Source organism: Corvus cornix, chromosome 1A (assembly GCF_000738735.6).
Source record: "Corvus cornix cornix isolate S_Up_H32 chromosome 1A, ASM73873v5, whole genome shotgun sequence".
NCBI classification, from domain to species: domain Eukaryota; kingdom Metazoa; phylum Chordata; class Aves; order Passeriformes; family Corvidae; genus Corvus; species Corvus cornix.
The window spans coordinates 18,683,022-18,697,102 of record NC_047057.1 but is presented as its reverse complement, the minus strand read 5'-3'; the positions used below and the strand labels follow the sequence as shown (position 1 = coordinate 18,697,102).

At 38.0% G+C, this 14,081-nt stretch overlaps 1 long non-coding RNA gene across 2 annotated transcripts; it reads left to right on the top strand.

The window, feature by feature from the left end:
* Nucleotides 1-2,905: 2,905 nt before the first annotated feature.
* LOC109144105 lies at nucleotides 2,906-13,252 on the top strand. 2 transcript variants are annotated; one of them, XR_002044619.3, is made up of 4 exons: nucleotides 2,906-5,024; nucleotides 5,733-5,819; nucleotides 12,385-12,639; nucleotides 13,050-13,252. It is a non-coding gene; the product is annotated as an uncharacterized LOC109144105 (long non-coding RNA). The 2 variants fall into 2 exon arrangements; XR_005604393.1 differs by having other exon boundaries at nucleotides 2,906-5,819.
* The last annotated feature ends 829 nt before the right edge of the window (nucleotides 13,253-14,081 follow it).

Here is a 14,081-nt window from a genome sequence, read left to right as displayed (position 1 = left end):
AGCATACTATCAGTCATGCATATGAAATTCGGAGTGAGAGGAAGCAAGTGGATTTGAGGTTGTTCTCCTTCAGTTCATTCAAGGTTCACTGAACAGGAAAGTGAATTTTTATTATCACTTCCTGTGAAAGAGCAGTTGACAGGACCCATCAGGGAACTGCCAGAAACCTCAAGAGTTTTGAGTATGAAGCCCAGAGTCCATTGCAAAGTTTCCATGACAACACACTCATTAAAATAAAAGGAAATTGTGCCTGATATTTACAGCTTTCAGCATACAGTTGAAAGCCTTGTATTTCAGATTTCCAGAGTATTTACACCTGGGACCCAAGAATGCAGGCTGTCAAGAAATAAAGGGTAGTTGTAACATTTAGCTGTGAAAGTGGAAAGGTTGTTTGCAGGTTAGATTTCAGAATTCTTCAATTTCTTGAATTGGAGTGAACATTTCTTCTGTCTCTTTGTGTGGTGTGCTAAAGGGTGAAATGGACTTAATATTAGCTCAAAAACAGTCTTAAGGAAAGGTTATAGTGAGAGCAGTTTTACCGAAGACAGGGGTATTCTTCCAAGAAAAGGGACTTAGCTCTGAAAATAATAAAGTTAAATTTATTTAGCTACAAATATCTAAATTGTGAAAGATAAATCATCACTGATACTTCCTCAGGTGTGGCAGCAGTCATCAACATTGTGGTAAAGAACTGCAGGGATGAAGGGAGACAATAATAACATAGGTTGTTTATTTAAGGTACTGAAGTCCCAGTGAGTTCTTTTCTTTAGTATCCCTACTGCTTACACTGCCCTTTTACACCCTCACCCTTAACAATCATGTTGGCTCCCTCTTTGTGACTTCTATGCCAGGTTATTTTATTTTTACACAGGTGATAAAGCTCAAAATGTGGATAAAATAACTAAGTGGAAAAGAGCAGGGATGCCAGGGTAAGGCCAGTAACAGAACTAGAAAGTACTGTCTGACCTGGGCCAAGAACAGCTCTTATTGTCCCTGATTCTTCCATTTCTGTGAACATACAAGAGGTCAGGCTATAAAATTACTATTGTTTATTTTGACCTCTGAATGGGTGAATCTCACACTTATCGCAGTACTTATCACATTTACTTCACAGTAATCAAGTACATTGCTCTTAATAGACATTGTAACAGAGTTAAAGAAAAGAAAAACACCTTACAAATAGACACAGGCAGATGTATACTTCAAATTACATAACTGCCCAGCGTATACATTAATTGTACATTATACTGAGTCCTTTTTTTCCCTGACTACTGGCTTTATGCCGGCTGCTTGCCCAAACAGGTATCAAATTGCACTGTGTGAATAACATCTGAGATGAACAAAAACATCAGTGAGGGATGTGTGTCAGCTGCTTGGGAGGATATGTTTATGCACGCGATTTTATCAGAATTAGCCTGTTTATAGCTTCTGATTTGGTAAATTGCCTGCAAGGTCAGACAGTTGGACTCCTTGCTTTCCCTTGGTCTCAGTGCTTGGGCTTTGATGTCCTTTGGGGCTGATTCAATGCAGCAATATTTGTTGCTGCCTTTTTTGCATCTGGTCAGATGGAATAGAGACTTGGCTCAGCAAGAAAGTGCTGTCCCTGACACTGAGGTGTCAACAATTCTGTGCCTTCAAAGGAAAGGAACACATTTTGCTGTCTTCCCAATTCATCAAATTTAGCAATTTCCACAAGTAATTCTTGAAGGAAGATTGCAGTTTCTCTCTTCTCTACCCTGAGTTTGTAGTCTTCCCTTGTTAGCTATAGCTGATTGTGTTCATTTTTAGGTGGCCACTTTAATTTCTGTGGTTTTCATATTCAGTTGTCTTTCCCTTGCACACTAAGACAACACTCTTTCCACTCTGGCTTCCTAGAAATCCTTGCTCTAGTGCTTTGGTCACTGGGTTATTGCAGATAGAGTAGGAGCACTCTTTTGCCTGCTGGAGGAAGGCAGAACTCCTTCTAATCTCAGGATGGTCTTTTTCTCACCTGCATACTCTCTCTGAATGATATCCCTCTGGCAGGACCCCACTAATAAGCCCCTGAACTCTTCACCTCTCTTTGTCAAAGAGAGTGCACTCCAGTCCCATCTAATAATTTTCTTAATTTCACCACCTTCATACTGTTAGACCACAAACCACAGCCACTGTATCAACCAGACATCTAGCATATATGCAGCTCTTTCTTCCAGACATATAAGTGTGACCCTCCAGTTCCTCAGACAGAAGATATGAGACAAGAATACGCTAAACCTGTTGTGTATTAGAAAAGAGTCAGCCAGTTCATAAAACCCAGTTGTAATTTCAAACTGTTCACAAATCAGTTCTCACACATAAGCAAAGAACTTTTTTTCAGAATAGAGGTTCTTGGCAATGTTCTTCCATTTCTAGGCCCTATACAGAACAGGCCCTATACTTGTTTCTCAAGACTTTCTGCTTCATTTCAAGGCTTGTCTGATCTCTAACAGAGCTTCTGACAATAAATCTTATTGGAGCTAAAAGCCCTGTAGCCCTTTGCATGGTGCTGGCTTTTTCCCCCCTGTCTATGAAAAGCAGCATCAATCTCTCCATCCTTCAGTCATAAGATATATATCCTTGAGATATGCTAGGAAAGAACAGGAACTGGGCTTGGAAAGACAAAACAAAGTGATGAAAGTTAGTGTGGGAAACGAGCTGGGGGGTCATCTGGAGAGCAAGGGGATCTCAATAATAAGTATCCTTTTTATAGTTCTGATTTTTTTAAGACTCAGAAGGATACTTAGAATAAATTAAATATTTGGTAGGTTGTTTCAATTATTCAAATGGCTTTGAAAATATCAGAAATGCTGACAGTGTTTCTTTAAATGTTCTTAAAATGCTTTTCAACACAGAAGCCACTGACTGTGTGGAGGCAGGTATAAAACATACAAGAAGTATATTAGTGAGAGACATGAGGTCTTTTAATACAGTTCAGCCTTTTAAAAATTACTGTTGTCAGGTGAAACCATTAGGTATCCCGTGGAAAATATTTTTACAAGTAAAATCCAGCAGAGCTAGTACTAAAAAAACAGTATTCTGTTTTTACAGTGATTTCATTGTCTTGATGGTGTAACTCAGTGCAGATTGAGTTTCTGTTTTCCCAAGATCATACATCAGTTTTGCGGAAGCACTTCACAGAGTGGAAAAAAAAGTTAGAAAGCTTTAAAATATGACACCATAGTGATGGGATTCACTAACAGTGTCACCGTGAGTATTACAGATGTCAATAGCTCTTTGAACTCTAGTGTCATGCTTACTGTTGTGTACTGTAGCATCATCCACTCCATGGTGCTAGGGGGAAATTCAGGAATGTACACAGAGTGGCTTAATAGGTCTCTTATGGACTTGAAAGGTTAGGAGATTATAAAGATCCTGGATAAATTCTGTTCTGAGGACTCTCATGGTGCTGGGGAAGGTCAATAGATGTTGCAAATACTAGCAAATTTGTGGTGATGGACTTGCTATACTGGCTGAAGGCAGACTTACAGGATGGATGTAGTAGGTGTCTGCAAGGTCAGGTGCCCCTTTGCCAGCATCTTTGGAAGATTCCCCATTTTCAGAGCTAATACAGTCATCTCACGGGTTTTGAGCTTTCTTTTCATCACAAGCATCATCTGCCAACACTCCCAGTCAGCAGCTTGTAATTAGCCTCTTCCCATAATAAAGGCACCCAAATTTCAGGGAGCAACCACAGGCCTCACAGATCCTGCTTTTCTGTCTGTGTGTAGCAGATTCTAATAAAAACAACTGCTCTTATTATTCTTTTTTCCCTTTTCTATCTGAAAGCTGTCCACAGAAGTCTGTGAGGTGATTTGAGTTTGGGATCTGGAATTTTTGGATCACAGAGTGAATAAAAACGTGGGTGATGAGGATCAGAGGGGCCTCACCATGACTGAAGAGACATACACTTCATGCACAGAAATCCACTCATGTTGTCTTCAGTACTCTTCTAGGATGCAGTGGACAGGCACCAGCATATTCTCCTAGTATTTATGTTGTGGAGTGGTGATCAGGGTGATGGACAAATTTGCCCATTTTAAGTTGTAAATAGGTTAGAAATGCCATTTTGATGGGCTTTGGATAATGCATGATTATAAGACATAAAATCCTGATGTCACTGAGCTATTAGTAACATCAGCTAATTCTGCTAGAATTCCTAGAGACTCAGCCGCTCCTCAGGGCTGTGCATCTAAGGAGTAGGAAGCTGTGAAGGTAGGAAGTTAAGTTATAGGAAAACCAGGAGAGCTTCTCTTTGATGTCCTGTGCCCATAACTACTCTCTGCTACAGAAATCTTCATGCTGTCCAAAATACAGAACAGTATTTGCCATTTGATTCAGTTTACTGGTTGAGTGGGTGACCTGTCTCCTACATTGCCAGATCTGAAATGGAAAATGATGGTTGCAGGAAGGAGTGAGCTTAGTTAGCATCATCACCCTAGAAAACAAATTTTTGGGGTAATATATCCAACTCTCTAACATAAACCTTAAAAACTCTTTTTTTGCATAAACTTATTTTCAAGTATGTATTGTTCTGGATGTGTTTTCAAAAGACATTTTTGAAAGTTTTGATGAAAAATGGCTGTGTAGAAGAACTTCACAGAACCAGCCATCCAGTTCTGGCTTACACTAACCATATGCCACTACAGCTTGGAAAGAGTACTGTTCAGAGGAAAATATTGGGAACTGGATTTTAAACTCCAACACATTAATACAAAATTCTGTCATTAATATTTAGTTGAAAAATACTAAAGCTGTCAGTATTGTCCCCTGTGTTTAAATAAACCCATAGGGACAAGAGCTTTGTTTACTATTTTTGTTTTTTTTCTTTCACTTTTTAATTTTTTCTTTTTTTTTTTGCTAATTGTTCATGAACTTAACATCTAACTAAACCTTCATTCACAGATGGGGACTTGTGCATGTGATTTTCAACACTTACCATTGTGCAGGCTCTGTGAAGAAAAGTAGTCCTTTTCCTTACATTATTTATGGCTTTTTCTTGCAGAGAGGTGAGATACTTTAAATGGTTCAATAACTGTCTTCTATTTAATTGTGTCAGCAAGAAGAGTCTACTCTTTCCTGTACTTTCCATTCCCTGGTTCTCTGATTTTCTTCTGGCTGTCTCTGATCTGTAAAGACACAGTCCTGTCTTCCTGAAATTGTATCTTCAGCAGGGATAGCAGGTGAATTGGATCAGATAAAATAAAACCTGATCTGTACACAACCCTAAAACTCAAGCTGAATCAGAATAGTTCCAACTGGCTCCAGTGGCTATTTGACCTTCAAAATCAATGCAGCAAAGAAGTTACTACATTCCTAAATTGCATGGATGTCATTGTTAGTTAGGCACATTTCAAAATATAAACATACACAAAACAGTTTATTAAATTTCCCACAGACCTGGAAGCTCAGAGTAAAACCAGCCATGAAAAGATACTGCAGACATATCAGAATTCTCATGGCTTGGGGGAAGATGAACAGACACAGCAAAAGCATTAAAAATCTTCTGTGGTTCTTTTGCTACTAGGGCCACAATCTTTAAAATGCATACACAAAATAAATTTTTCTTTAGTTTCTTACTAATGAAAGAATCCGTTTCCTGGTCAGTGTCATGCTACAGTAAGTAACCTACTCTTAACCCTTACCCCACCTTAAAGGATAGTACTGTAATCACTAATTTCTTTCTTTCATTTGGGCTAACATTATGTTTTTCAAAGTCCAGTGCTCTATCAGATGAGAAAACCAGCAGTGAGAAGGATGTAACTGCACCCATCCTACCCTGTGTCATGAGAAAGCCTCTGGAGGTGAGTCTGACAGGCGGTGTGACCCCAGCATGGGATTTCTTCACCATCATATATGTCCTCTTAAGTCATCAGTGTGCAGGATCCTTTTTTTTCCTCTTCATGAAAGAGAATGAATGAGAGTACAACTAATAAAACATAAGAGTAGTTAATATAGAAAAAGTGTGATTTTATGTTGCCTCATTTGAAAAATTTCTTTGAATTGTGTTTATAGAACCTGTTAACCAATCTGATGCTCACAATAATAATTGTACTAGTGATAATAACTGTAGTCATTCTACTATGAAATGAACATTGAGGAAAAAGGCTGTGCTACCAATAATCACTGGAATAGACAGCCACTGGAGCATGTAATCTAACAAATCACTGAAGAAATCACCATAACACTTCCTAGATCAATAATACAAATTGTTTGGTACTTACATAAGTGAAAAGAATGAGACCAATGAATGCTATTGTTGCAAATCACTGATCAGCTGCCTTAAAAAAAAAGTGTTAATTTAAAATCCTAAATCTAAAATATGCCTTTGTGTCACAGGTCCTGGTAACAAGCCATTGAAATTTGAATTATGTTTTCAGCTGGTGTAAAGATATAAAACTTCATTGAAGTTAATGGTATCACGCCATTTTAGATCAAGGACTAATTACCTTTAGTTTTGATAGTGAAGCCTAAAAGAACACCACTAAGTGGGTACTTCACTTCATCTTTGATGGCAATGAATGTCTGGATATTGTTTCACTCCTTAGCTAACAGGATGCGTTGGTAGATCTGGAAAGGCCTCTGAAATAAGGGAAAGAAAATTGCCAAGTGGCTGCAACAAAGGAAAAAAAGTAGAAAAAAAGTATCATAACTGAGAGAACAAGAAGGAGAGAAGGGGTAGAGAGTGAGCTCACAGGGAAGGACTTTCAAAGACACCTTGATGTATCTGCTTACCATAGAGAGCACTGTGATTTTCAAAAATGTACATCTTTTGGGGTAGCCATGTTAACAAGAACACCTATGTCTAAACACCATACTTGGGCACGATGTAACAGAGGTTAAAGGTGGCTGAACTCTTGTCAGGTCACTGCAAGTCCGCTGGCAGCTCAGTTTGGAAAGATGCTGCTTCTCTTTTCTCACGTTTTTTTGTGGACAGGAAAAAGTTTGGTATCACTTGGCCTGTGTCAGGGACCTAGGCAGAATGGGAATGAGACAACACCTGGCATTTAAACAGCTGTGAAAATTAAATGCCTTCCAAGTTTAACAACACCTGACCAGTGGTCTGTGGATTTAAAATCTGGGGATATGCTCTGAAGTCCTAGCAGGGTGCACAAAGTCCCTTTGTGGATCATATCTAAAATGTCTTAGAAAATAGTGCAAAGTGTCTAATTCACTTCAGCAACGTTGTACTTCGGTTTAGTTTGGATCTTTGAAACCCACATAATAAAACAAACTTACGAACAAACAAAAACCTTAGTTGAAGATTATTTACCAACCAGTTCAACATGCTTATCTACATTCTTTGTGCAACAGGGATATTAATCCAAAATTATGAAGTGTTTTGTTTTAAAGGAACATTTGTGTTTGATGTCTTAGACAGTTGTGATATTTTCAGCTACTGGGTATAATTATATCTTTAATAAAATTATTGATGGAGCAAAATTGGTAAAAAAAGTTACAATTAAGTAGTAAGACATTCAAGACCAGTGACTGGGATGACTGATTTTTAACAAATTTTTACAATGAATTATTTTGCAGCTTATAATCACTTGTATCAGTTACAAATCAGAACTTAACATGTTTCAGTAGTTTGTATGATTTTTAGAGTTACTTAGATCCTATATAAGTCTAATCATAGATTTTCAATCTTGGAAAGCTTTGTCAAGAAGGGCAAGCTTCCCCTGATATAAAAAAAAATCTAAAATGATAGGGTCTTTCATCTATATAAAAAGACACCAAACTTTGTCACTGTCTTTCTGTGATATGAAAGACAGTTGAGGCAGAACTCAATGGTAATTTTTTTGTCAGAAGGGAATTACCTGTATATACATTGCCAAGGTAGCAAGATAGAGCTGTAGGAGATTCTTTACAGTAATTGCATTAGTTGTGTAATAATAGCAACAAAGATACCATAAACAGCATTACAACAGAAACAAAAGTCCTATTCTTTCAGTTATATTGGATCCAAATCTTTAGTGAAACATTACTTTTTTTAGCAACTTTCATAAGCAAACAAGATTGACAAAGATTAGAAAGGGAAACAAAGGTAAAACAAGTTGTTCATGATTACGAAACAAACCAGTGGCACAAGACAGGAATAAGATAGCCAGTCTTCTTACAGACTTCTTTCCATATTTTCCATCATAAGAATAGCATAAAATTATTAAAATGAACTAATAGAATGCAAATTAAATTAGCATCTGTAGGATTACCATTAGCAAATCATGCATGCATTTTTGCCTAATTGCTACTTACTCTAAATGTAAAAAAGAACAATTCGTCTGCTTAATGCTCAAACCTCGATTATGTAGTATTTGAAGCAGTGAAAATAAAAAAAAACATGCTAAGGGCAGTTATCAGCTGGCTAGATCAAAGATCACATTCATAGAGGTCTTAGGTATTTATTAGGTAGGTTTCTGGACTCTGATGTCCACCTCTCTCTGCTTTATTAGGGGAATGCATTTGTAAATGAAAGAGAAAACAGGGAGCAACAACAAAAGATTAAGTGACTTGCTGATTTAGGGAGAAATAAATTGTTGTGTAAGAAGTCAACCTAAAGAACTGTGGTTTCCTATTGACCTGTATGCTTTAAATTTCTGTACTGGCACTGAACTACTCAAAATCCTATTATGTTCCTATATTATCCTTTCTTAGCTCCTCTTTCTCCAGGCTCATCTAAGCTGTGCATTAGCTGATTAAACAGCTGGTTGGTGGCAAAAAAAAAGTGTGATAAGCAAGCTGAATTTACCTTTTCTCAGTAAGAGCTGAAATTGGTCTTTTTTTCCCATGGTTAGTTAACAATTTCCACAAAATTTGTTGAAGTGACTTTGTTACCTTTATCCCTCTGTCAAACTTGACTAAAATTGTCCAGTGGCTTCCAAAGTCATGGTGTCCTGGGTTGCAGTGTATTCTATTACCATCCTCATGAGCTGTTGAAATCAGGTGGGGCAGTGTTTCCTTGCCTCCTCCCCCCAGACTATCTTGCTGTTAATGGCCCATCATTGTCCTGCTGCATGACTCAGAGATAACTCCCTCCGGACTATCTTCTGTTAATGAGCCTATGAGCAATGTCAGCTGACTCTTTTACTACAGGATCACTGCTTCAGAGGACTGCAGCCACCATTCCACCAGACTGCTACCACCACCCTGCCTAACAGGGACTCAGGTTGTATCTTGACTTTGTCAGTTTGAACCAGTGTTTTCTTTTACTTTTTTTTTCCTTTTCTTTAATTTCCATTAAATTGTTATTCTGACTTGGTGCCTCCCACTGGTTTGTTTTCAAACTTGTACACATGGGAGACAGTTGGACAGATATCTGCACAAACAACACAAATCACATCAATATTGTTTCTTTAGGAAAAAATAGGAGAAAATAAATGTAGCAGATCTTGGTTTATTTTTGCATTTTCACAATTTGTTTCTTAGTTTCATTTTGCAAATGTGAATCATAAATGGGTGGTGGTTATTGTTCTCATGGAAGACTTTGGTTTCATCTTCATGCTCTGGAAGATCAATGTGGCCTTGGTTTTTCTGACAAATATCTGGGCTGATTCAAATTCAGCTACTAGATTATACAAAGCACTGAAGTGTAATTAACTAATGATTATTGAAAAAAAATGAGAGAACTTAATAATGTTATTTTTTAGAGCCAATGTCCTAATTGTATCATTAAATAACCAAGAACTTTCATCTCAGTTTTCTGCTTATTAATTTAAAAATAAATGTGAAATTTTGCCAAATTATGGACCGAGTATTTTCTTCAGTTCTTTCACTTTTATTTTTTTCCTGAACGTCTGGAATTTATCTCAAGACCAAAAGTGCTGAAATAATGAGGGATAATATTTGACATGATGAGGGGATGGTGTTCAAGCCTGAACCTTTACAAGAACATTGCATGACAGTTCTAGCCCAAATTTGCCAAACTGACAATTATTTGTCTCAAGTTCCAAAGAACATGCAAAATGCTGTTGGTTTCCTGAGAAGGAAGGAACACTTAATGAAGGTGGTATTGAGAAATATAACTGTTTTTGAAAAAAACAGGATTCCACAGAACAAAGGGGAATGGGGAATAAATGTCATATTTACTAACAATAGTCCTATTTGCTAACGAAATATTCTGTCTAGAAGAGCAGCAAAATTAGTCTGGATGAAACACCAAGGAAAATATCAGAGGGAACAATAATGTATCAGCAAAAAGGACAAGATGATCTACCCAGTCGGTGCTTGCAACTGTTACAATTCAAATCAGAGTAGTCTGCTGTAACTGAGAATGTCTGGAGTCGTTGTGTTTCTTTTAAAGAGGCAGAGATGCTGCCAATTATGACAATTGTCATAAAGTACTACATTCACTGAAAATCTGTCTGATATTTTTGATGTTTTTGAAGGGTAATGCAGATGTTTCTCCATTCAAGGCTTCATTTATTTTCATGTGAAAAGAAGGAAATAAGAAGAGTGGAAGAGAGACATTTCTGTTCATGTACACTATATCCTTCAAAGGTGGAGACAAGGCAGGAAGACTCTAAAGAAAAAATTCTGGAATAAGTAGTGGAATCTGACATGTATAATCAGCAGCTGATCCTGAACCTGAGGAGGAGAGTTTCATTATTGACAAACCTTTCTTTATAATTTAAATGGTTTCACCATTGAAGAACTGAGCTGCCCAGGCTCTCCAATGGAAAGTTTTTAATAGTGATATAAGAGCTCTATCTCATCTAAAGCCATGTTCAACTGATGTTTCTTTACCCTCCATATTGCAACAAACCTTCTTGAACGCTCCTGCCCCCAGCTCCCTAAGGCTCCTGTCCTTATGTCCTCACTTGCTGAGCAGGTCCTGGCAGGAACTGCAAAGCTTGCACAGGTGATGGGCTCACAAAGGCTGCTTTCTTACTTAACAGCAAATTAACCCCAGTATCTTTGCTCTGTAACAACTGTCCACATGCAGGATCTTGTGATACCTGTCACCCAGTTTTCTCTGTCCATATGTCAGGCAACTAAAGTGAATAATTCTGTCTGACACTATGATCCCTAAGGATACAGAAGCCAGCAGGGGACCATTCATCACATTTGATAGTAGGTATTCAAATGCAGTGAAATGTTCTCAGTTTGTGAACAGCTCTGCTCCACTAAGTGTAGAAGATCTATATGTCTACAGATATCCATCTATATCCAACTATATCCATCTCTCTCTCCATCTCCACCATCTCCCTCTCCCTCCCTCACAGTCCTCCACCTTGTATCTTTATCATCTCTATAAGTGAATTAGATGATACAAAAAGTTTTCCAAAAGTTAAAGATCCCTGAGGTAAATTTGAGCTTCATTTGCATATTCTGCCTTCCATGTAGGATAATTTGAGATCACTCTAACAACAAATGGGGCAAAATGGTAATTAAGAAATTCTGGTACAGGAGTTTGGAAGCCCTGGTTTACCTTTTGTCCGCGACATCTGGGAAAAGGGTCACATAGTCTTTCAGGCATACAACTCCACAGGGAGTGGCAGACTGAAGAAACTGGACCATTTCCACTGCTTTATGCAACCCTTGGTTTCTAGGAACTGCATTGAAAAGGCTTTCTAAAGGGCAAAATGGTGGTGAAAGGCAGGTTTGCTTTCCCACAATATTATATGCACTAGCTCCTCTCCAAGAATATCTGTGCAGGAGGACATGGAGCAGTCAACTGGGAAATGAAAAATGGGAGTACAGAATTAGATTAGCAAGGTAAAGATATTCTGATCACAAAGGGATCTTTTACTTATAAAGTAAGGGCACTGCTGAAACTTGAATCGAGGCTAAAGTAAATTTGACCAGTCTCTTGGCCACAGACATGCTAATAAAAACCTGAAAGTCTCATGTTAGCAATCAAGAGACTGTAATTTGCAGTACAAAATAAATTCATGAAATCATTATGAAACTTCAAAACAAGATCTCATTCAGAGTCTCCAAATTGCCTTCAGTAACTTTATTTCCTTTACAAGGGATAGAAAACTGTAAGGCATTGAAGCAGGATAAAAATGATGAAGGTTTTTCAATGGGCTCATTGTAGGAATAAAGAAAATAAACTATCAAACTGGCCTTTATTGTCAAGGTAAATAGACATTTTTGTGCTGAACATTTCTACAGTGATTTGTGAGACACACTGTCTCCATGTAAAGTTTACATCTATATCCTATTCACATTTTGGTCCCGAATACAGCAAGAAAAAATAGGTTAAAATAACTGTGAATTATTCTCCAAAAAATTATGTCACCATTACCTCAGAGTAAATGTGTCTTTAGTTTTTTGTTGCTCCTTAAATAGCTTTTTTGTGCTGCTAGAGTTTAAGCACTGCTGGAACTCTGTCAATTCTTGACCTTATTTTTTTTCTTGCCTAAGTAAGGAAAACTCCCAGCTGATTGTAAGAGTGCTCTGTTGCCATTACAAAAGACCCTCTTCTTTGGGAAAAAAAAAGCTGAATTTCCGGTGTGAGATCATCAGGTTCAAGAAAAGGAGAAAAAATGCCCTTAAAAAAAATAGCTGAAGCAGACAGCAGAGCAGGAATTGGTGATTGTCTGGCAGACAGTCAGATCAACAGTCATGGCAAGGAACGAGGAACACTGGCTCTGCAGCTGCAGGCTAAAAAAAAAATTGGTGAGTCTCTAAACAGTGAGCATTTATCAACAACTGGAAGCATTTAGACAAAGCAAGTAATTTTTCATTGTTCTCTTTTTATAAGCATTTTTTTGCTACATTTTTCTCCATTCAAAAAGGCAATTAACATACTGAGTTCTCATCACTCCTTCTGAGAGCTTTCTCTCCTTTCTAGGACTGACAAAGTAGTCTAGGACTGCACACAAGCAGTTTTTGGCATGACTAAAAGATCTGGGGGCAAGGCAGATAGTCTGAATAATTTATTTATTTTTAATGGGATAAAAGAGGCACTGTTCCAAACAAGCTGAATTCTGGTGGGAAAGAGCTTGTTCCTCCCCAGTTATGCTCTGTGTTCGAAGTACTCTTTAGAAGTTTAGGACCTTGGCCAAATAATACTTGGTCCCTTTCAGATGCCTTGGGCTACACTGCTGAGACAGAGAGAAGCAGAGTTCATGGACTGATCACTTTGCATGGAATTTCAGTTTACTGTCATTGAAGACCTCACAAAGTTGAGAGAGGCATCACAGGCTTGCTCTCTCCTCTTACTACTGTGGCTTCTCAGAAGGATACGTGCACTGCAGTTGTTAAAAACTGGGGTAGAAAGAAACGTGAGTATTAAAAGTAAGTTATGAGTGGTGGGATGTGACACTAATGACAAAGTTTTGGTTTAACTCTTACCAGAAGGATAAAGTCACAGAGCAACCACACTGTAATCATGAGATATCATTGTCTTACCCCTTATGATTTCCTTTGGCATGAGGGCCATGCTGGTACAATCTGTCCCTATCCTCAGCATGCAACAGAGGGCTTTTTCCTTTCTTCATGAATTCAAAGACTGCACATAACAGGGAGGCAAAATGCTTTGTAAAGTGCTGCAATACAGAGGGAAAGCTCAGCATACATGGGAGTGCATCCTAGGCAGGAGCATATGTTGATTGGAGGGAGAACCCTCCCTGTCAATATGCCTTCTGGGGCCTGTAAAAGAAAATTAGATAAACACAAAAAAATGTGTGTCAGAAAGCAATTTTTTCCTAGGGGAAAAGTGACTGGATGTTCTAAACATTTTTTATTATCTCCTGTGAGATACATCAACTGAGGGCTTGGCCCTTCATTTATACTAATTGTATGTAATTCATTGCTTTGAGAATTAACTAGGTGGCAGTAATCACTCAATGATCTCAGATGTATATCATAAAACTTATGGGTTTCTTGTCAGATTAAAATTGGGGGAGGGGAAGGATGGACAAGTTTCAGGTCTTAAAAGAATATTCTGTCTTAATTGAGCTTTGCAGCAGCTTATGTAGCAGATTTATGACTAGCACAAAGAAAGCATTCATGGATCCTAGTTCATCACTGACATTGCAGATGCACAGAGCCTTTAACTCTATGTGCTATAAGGAGCTGCTGAATTTAGAGAACTTTATGTTTAGTTCTCAAACTGT